Source organism: Aegilops tauschii, chromosome 6, assembly GCF_002575655.3.
Source record: "Aegilops tauschii subsp. strangulata cultivar AL8/78 chromosome 6, Aet v6.0, whole genome shotgun sequence".
In the NCBI taxonomy this organism is placed as follows: Eukaryota; Viridiplantae; Streptophyta; class Magnoliopsida; order Poales; family Poaceae; genus Aegilops; species Aegilops tauschii.
In genome coordinates this window covers 411,006,414-411,014,394 of record NC_053040.3, presented here as the reverse complement: position 1 = coordinate 411,014,394, position 7,981 = coordinate 411,006,414, and the positions used below count along the sequence as shown (strand labels likewise).

The 7,981-nt window shown below is 46.8% G+C and overlaps 1 long non-coding RNA gene across 1 annotated transcript; it reads right to left on the bottom strand.

The window, feature by feature from the left end:
• Positions 1-4,689: 4,689 nt before the first annotated feature.
• LOC120966571 (uncharacterized) lies at positions 4,690-7,642 on the bottom strand. Its single transcript, XR_012186879.1, has 2 exons — positions 7,218-7,642; positions 4,690-6,480 (listed from the first exon to the last, which is right to left on the bottom strand). It is a non-coding gene; the product is annotated as an uncharacterized lncRNA (long non-coding RNA).
• Positions 7,643-7,981: the final 339 nt, after the last annotated feature.

Below are 7,981 nucleotides of genomic sequence, written 5' to 3'. Positions count from 1 at the left end.
ACTAGGTTTTAACGAATTTGTAATATAAGAGAGAAGAGAAAGGAAGAAAAAAGGTTAAGGTCCAAATAGGGCCGAGCCGCACTATAGACCTTGTCCGCAGTGTGCCTCCGTCGTTGCCCAGGGTATTTTAAGTGCGTAGTTATGCACACGCGGTACATATGTCACGGCTTTATAGGGCGATCGGTGGAGGCGGAACTGCTAGTCCAGCTCAGGATCCCCCGAGCTGTCGTTCTACATAGTAAACCGGACTCCCTTAGCAGTGTCCGGTGGCTCGATGGCTGATGAATTGTTCGGCTTGATAAGGCCGCTCTGTGCCTCGGCTGCAAGGGCCGCGGTGTGCTCCTCAGTACTGAGGGAGCTCTCCATGTTTCCATTGACTGTGATAATGCCGCGTGGTCTGGGCATTTTGAGCTTTAAGTAAGTATAGTGCGGGACTGCATTGAAATGGGCGAAAACGGTTCGTCCGAGCAGTGCGTGATAACCACTGCGAAAGGGGACAATGTCGAAGATCAAGTCTTCGCTTCGAAAGTTGTCCGGCGACCCAAAGACTACTTCCAATGTTAATGAACCCGTGCAACGAGCCTCTACACCGGGTATCACTCCTTTAAAAGGTGGTGTTACTAGGCTTGATTCTTGATGGGTCAACACCCATTTTACGGACAGTGTCTTGATAGATCAGGTTAAGACTGCTGCCGCCGTCCATAAGGACTCAAGTGAGATGGTATCCATAAATGATTTGATCGAGGACCAGGGCTGCCGAACCTCCATGACGGATACTGGTCGAGTGGTCCCTGCGATCGAACGTGATCAGACAGGCCGACCATGGGTTGAATTTTGGGGCGACATGCTCTACGGCGTAGACGTCCCTTAGTGCCCACTTGCGCTCCCTCTTGGGGATATGGGTGACGTATATCATATTCATTGTTTCCACCTCAGGGGGAAATTTCTTCTGTCCCCCTGTGTTTGGTGGGCGGGGCTCATCATCGTCCTCGCTTGGAGGCCCTTTCCCCTTATGTTTGGTATTTAACTTACCGGCCTGTTTAAAGACCCAACAGTTTCTATTGGAATGATTGGCAGGCTTGTCGGGGGTGCCATGAATCTGGCAAGGCTGGTCGAGTATTTTGTCCAAATTAGATGGACCGTCCCTATTTCCTTTGAATGGCTTCTTCCGCTGACCGGGTTTAGAGCCACTGAATCCGGCGTTGACTGTCGTATCCTCAGTTTCTTCATTGTTGTTCCATTATGTTTGTTACGTCGTGGCCGTCCGTTGCCATCCCTGGCTTCGGAGGTGCCAGGGTTGCTGGCACTGTTGCTTCTACGAGGTAACCAGCTATCTTCTCCCGCGCAGAAGCGGGTCATGAGTGCGCTAAAAGCTGCCATAGACTTCGGCTTTTCTTGACCGAGGTGTCGGGCGAGCCAATCGCCGCGGACGCTATGTTTAAAGACCTCTAGGGCTTCGGCGTCCGGACAGTCGACGATTTGGTTCTTTTTAATTAAGAACAGAGTCCAGAGTCTGCGGACTGACTCTCCGGGTTGCTGGACTATGTGACTGAGGTCATCGGCATCCGGTGGCCGGACATAAGTACCTTGGAAGTTGTCTTGAAAGGCATCCTCCAAATCTTCCCAGCTGCCAATAGAGTTCTCTGGGAGGCTGTTTAACCAGTGTCGTGCTGGTCCCTTTAGCTTTAGGGGGAGGTATTTAATGGCGTGGAGATCATGAATATGGAGAAGAAAGTCCTCAATCCATACAGCGGGATCTGTCGTTCCATCATATGCTTCAATGTTTACAGGTTTAAACCCTTCCGGAAACTGGTGCTGCATTACCTCATCGGTAAAGCACAAGGGGTGTGCGGCACCTCTGTATCGGGCAACATCACGACGGAGTTCGGATGACATCCGTGTTCAGTTTTTAGCCCGAGTTTGGTTATGCTTATCGCGCCAAGCTTGATGGCCATCGTCTCTTGTTGGAGCGCGTCCCCTTGATCCGTAGATTGATCTAGTCTGACCGGCTCTATTGCCCAGGTCCTGACGTAAGTCGTAGGTGTAGCTCGGAGCTGCTACCTCTTTGCCTCGATGGCGAGGTGGCGCGGGCTGGTGTTCGGCATAAGCAGGCGCTTTGTCCCGGTCACGTGGTGGTCGGTCTGGTTCGTCAGCGTGATTATATCTTGAAGGTATTGGCTCGAGGGCCTCGTCGTTGAATTGTGGTAGTAGCTGACGTTTTGGATAACTCTTTGTTGGGCGCTCGAGGCCGTATTCTTCGGCAGCCACGACCTTGGTCCATCTGTCGTTCAACGTATCCTGTTCAGCTTGAAGCTGTTGATGTTTCTTTTTAGGCTCCTCGCAGTGGCGATTAGCTGTCACTTGAAGCGCTCTTGCTCGAGGGGTTCCTCTGGCACGATGAAGTCTTCGTTGCCGAGGCTGACATCCTCCTCGGAGACCGGTAGATAGTTACTATCTTCCGAATCCTCATTCTCGACAGGTTCGTCGGGGTTAACTTGTCCCTCCTCCCATTCATCCTGCTCGGATGCACGCTCGACGGGGTCTTCGGCGTCGTCCGGAGTGTTGTTATCTCCGATGCCGGTATTGCTTTCTTTTCCGCGACGCGATTTTGAGCGGCGCCGCTGACGTCGGCGCTTTCGTGGTGCTGCGACAGGCTTGTCCTCAATCGGGTCCTGCCTGCCGTCGTCATCGTCCTTTTTAGGTGTATCTACCATATACACGTCGTATGTAGAGGTGGCCGTCCAACACTCGGTGATAGGCGGATATTGGCCTGGGTCGGCTCCGGCATCGTCGTCCATACCATCGATGTCTTCGGAGGCATAGTCAAGCATGTCGGTTAAGTCCTCGACAGTGGCTACCAAGTGGGTGGTGGGTGGGACGCGAAATTCCTCGCACTCAGACCCTAGGCTGGGCATAGTTCAGAAATGACGCTTCAGTGATGGTGAGGGATCATATTAAGTCCAGAGCTTCGCTTAGAAGTGAAAACTGGACAGGTGGTTGAGGATCCGCGGAGCTGGGATGGATGCTGCTTGGCTATGCCCAATGGGCGCAGACCTCAAAGTTTGGAGTTAACATCCAGAGGTGAGTTTGGCTTCCTGACGACAGGGAGAACCCTGTTCGACTCCAGGTCTGCCGATAATATGATCGCCTCTGGGTCTCCGGCAAGGAGTTCCGTAGTAGGAGAGGGTCCGGTGGGGTTGAAACTCCCGTCTTCAGACAAGGTGGTCTGCTCTGGATCTAAGGCCAGGGCAGGAGCGATAGTTGGTCCTTTAGTGGTGCCTGATGGTGGATCCGATGGGTTTCCCTCTTGCAGATGAGGAATAGCGGTCGAAGCCATGAACCCTGTCGGATTCTGGGTTCCGGCAAACCCTTGAGGTTCGAACACTGGGGTGCGCACGAACATCTCTCTCTCCTTGGCTCGCTCTCACTAGTGCAGAACCGGGATGTATCGCCGGTTCGTAAGGGCCTTTAGTGCCGGTTCTGCAATTGGCACTAAAGAGTGGGGACTAAAGGTCCCCCCCTTTAGTACCGGTTCTGCACGAACCGCCGCTAAAGGGCCACCACGTGGCACGAGCCAGCGCCGGGGGCGGGGAGCCCTTTACTACCGGTTGGTAACACCAGCCAGTACTAAAATATTTGGGGGTTTTGGTTTTATTTTTTATTTTTCCTTTAATTTTGTGTTTTCCATTTAATTCTTTTTCGTTTGCTGGTATTTTACGATACTACATATTGTACACGTTATGCACATATATAAATAGAATTTTTCGTAGAACCGATCACACACACACACATATATATATATCATTGAATGTCTCACAACTAGCATTATTCACACATACACATGTATATATATATACAATTTCTCCTACATGTTGCCTTGGTGCCTTCGGAGCACGATGACAATTGGGAGTGGTTCATGGGGGCAGTAGCGGGTAATAGTATTTTTTCCTTTGGGATCTATGACCTGGTCGAGCAAAAATCCCGCTATTGCCTCTTGAAGTGTTAGTATGCGCTCCGTTGGTAGGAGCTTCTCCAGCACCTCTTTGAACTGTTAAGAAGGAGATCAATATGCATGAGTATTAGTTGTGTGACTAGATATCGATAATGATGTGAAAATTGTGAATAGTGTTCTGGCAAACGTACCCATTCCTGTCTTTGAGATTTGCTCCTTTCGGACGCCATCATGTGAATGTTCTCGCAAACGTAGTATACACACAGATCAGTCCCCGGCGCCTGCTTCAGGGCCTTTACGAGAATGGAATTTAATCAGATAATAATTAATCAAGCATGATAATTAATTAATGGTATTGAAACAAGAATTAAAGAGATGGTAGCAAGGTTGGAAAAAGCGCTAGGCGGTAGGCGGGCGATGACTCTCTGCCTAGCGCCTAGCCTGCCTAGGCGTAGCCTAGGCGGGCCAAGGCGTTTTGTATGGTAGCAGGTTAGGACGACAATTTTTTGTCTAGGCATAGCCTTAGGCATTTTCTACTACAGTAGGTTAGGACAATTGAATGATAATAAGATACTTCCTCCATCCCATGATATAAGATCTTATATTCAGATCTTATATCATGTGATGGAGGGAGTACATCACAACAACGTGAATAACTAAAAATGATCTACTCAAGGGAAGTAGTAGTAACATAGGAACATCAAATATTCAAATATACTTGAGGCAAACATCACACAAGACCCAATATGGCATATAGCATTATAAATTATGAGCTCAAGTTCACAAGTACTTTATTCCTAGAATCTTATTTGAAAGACTTCTCTCAAGTCACAATAGGGATAGTTCCACACAGACGCACAACTTGAGTTAATTTAGGATCAATAGGATGTGTCCACTGTCAATGGGACCTATCTTGTGTGGCTCGGCGCTTCCAATACAAGTAACTTAAGCATCTCCAACACGAGAAATATTCACGCCTTCTCTGAGCTCTAGCTCACGAGAAGTCTTTTCCCTCCTCTTATTAGATGCCTCCTCAAGAGATTTCCTGCACCTATCTTTAGCTTCCTGCGAGCTTTTCTTGCATTTAGCCACAAAATTACCAATGTGAGCCACATGCTGCTTGTGACGATAAACACCTCCAATGATCACATGGTTACAAAACAAACACTTCACTTTGTCCTTGTTGGAAACATCGGCTAGACTCCCATACTCCCATCCCACATCATCCGACTTTCTCTTACGGGCATTCTCTTCCAGCAACATTGATGTTATATTTGTCTCCAACATCCTACAAATGCTCGAATACACAGGAGCAATAGTTCAGTAATTCACATCGATAATGATAAAAAATATGGACCATATCTATCAAAGTGGAGACCACAAGTAGGCATAAATCAAGATAATAATCAAAGCAAAAAATGCAATATAGTATGTCTGTACGGGTGTGCGCGTGTCCACATCCGAAAAACATACAGTAGAAGATAAATCATTACCCACTTAATTAGGTATATGATTTTTACAGAAGAAGACAGAAGCAAAGCAATATAAGTTATAATATCATAAATTCATAGTATATGCAGATCAAATATGAAATAGGTAGGAAGCTGCCTATGGAGAGATTCCAAGCAAAACAAACTAAAATAGAAAATACAAGAACTACAATGAGGGAAACCAAAGAACATAATTTTTTGCATTACAAGTTTATAAATTTGTTGCATAATTGCATTGGGAACTTATTTAGTCCTGCAAGGCTGCAATGCTCGATACAGATCCAGAAGCAAATCCATTTTTATACCGACTAAACAACCCTCTGATTAATGAACCTCTAGTCTCCACAGTAAAGATTACCAGCAACCACATACATATGATCCTACTTTTACACTAGGACTAGTTCTGGCTGGTGTTCCATCTTGGCATCAGGAAACAAAAGAGAAAATCATAGCACGAACTTCCAAGAAACTTTCTGTTGTGAAGTAAATCGATAATACAAAAACTACCATGGAGGAAACCAAAAGAACATATTTTTTGCATAAGCTCATAAATGTGTTGCATTCGAAACTTATTTTGTCTTGCAATGCTCAATACCGATCCAGAAGCAATTTCCTTTTTATACAAACTGAACAACTCCTCTGATATACTAATTTGAAGTATCATGTGATATAAATAACCTCATATCTTTACATTCAAGATTACTAGCAGCCACACTCACACGCATATGATCCTACTTTTAGACTAGTGTACTAGTAGCAGCTATGTCACTGTCACATTTTGGCACCATGCAATAGAATATGATCCTACTTCTATACTAGTACAGTAGTACTAGACTACTAGTAACGTCCAGTATCACATCTTGGCATCATGCCATGTATATAACTTATGAACTGAGACAATCATAGAAGGAACTTCATTAACATGAATAGTGCATAGAATGATTACCTTCACACTAGTGGATACTTACCTTGCTTCTTCAGGCGCTAGATATGACCAGCCCACTTTAACCTCCTCGTCGGATGAGCTGTCGAGTACAACTGCATCACAAAGTTACTATTATTTTCAGTCATGTCTTATTCCATTAGAAGTGATCAGTAAAGAAAATTTCATAGGTTCAGAGTCTAGGATGGTCAGGTCATTTGGTGCAACGGCCAGCGGCAATAGGCGTAGGTCAGGCAGAGGGAGCACTGCAGGCTGCCGAGCTGGCTGCCGGCGAGCACGGGCATGCCGGATTGCGGTGACAGACTAGGCGAGTCTAAAGGCATTGACCCAGGCCAGGAGCAGCTTTTACCTTGAGCCTGAGCATAGTTCCTGTCTCCCACTATATTGTTTATGCCCAAATACTAATTGCTTCTTACTGTATTTGTTACATCTTGTAAATGCATGAGCAAATTCAGACACAACAGCATCAAGGCATGTATAAATCAGTTGCAGATCGAACAAACTAACTATCATTTCTTTTGTTGACTCGATTATGGTACTACGTGATGCTGACATGACATTTAAATTGTGAGATCTCTGCACAATTTTTTATATTGAGTGGCACCCCTGCGCTGCAATCCTAGATCCGCCAGGGATGGATCAAACAGCACCCAATTAACAATCTAGATAAATCAATATCAATACATAAAGTGCAGATCAAGTGATTCCATGCGAGGGACAGGGCAGCAAGTAGCAACAAACTAGCAATCCAGGGGACGATGCAGAGGAAGTACACAGGCACAGTGAATACACGAGAAGAGAAGGGACAGACAAAATCGAATTGGTAGCTCACCTGTAGCAGGGAAGAAGACCGGATCTCAGCTTGTCGTCGAGCAGAGGGATCGAGAGGAGGAAGAAGTCCTGGCTGCATGGTGAGAGGATGAGGTGAATCTCTTCGTCTCGGCGGCCGGAGGACGAAGCGAGGACGGAATAGATCCAGCCGCCGCCACCCTTTTCAGTGTATATATATCCAAAGTCTAGCCAAATCTTTCCTTTCCTCTGCCAGCAAACTTCCCGCAATCTTCTCCATCCTCTCGCGATCTTCTCGCCACCTTCCCGCCCAGGCTTGTAACCTCTCCGATTCCATCTCCGGTCCGCCTTGCTCTGCCTTGCGCAGCCTCCTCGCCGCTTTTCTCTGCTTCATCGCGCTTAGGCGCACGCCTGGGTCTGCCTAAGCGATGGGCCCGCCTAGAGCACCGATTAGGCCCAAGGCTACGCGGTGGGCTGTCTCCGAGCGCTTCGGCGCGCCTAGGCGTACACCTAATAACGCTTTTTCCAACCCTGAATGGTAGCTAGCTAGTACTACTTAATTACTTACCTTGGGTCGATACCAAAACAGCTTTTCTCGCCATTTGCCTGGAGTCACCTTGATGAACTTTGCCCAAGCCCTGCCCGCTGGCAAAAATTTTTAATAAAGGGGTTATTATATTAAATAGTTGATATCAGGAAATGACGAACTAAATGGACCGAGATATAGTTAATAATGATCGAAATTACCTGCCAACTATCCCCTTCAAGATGGTGTAGTCACTTTCTTTTTTAAGTAGTGAGTCCAGT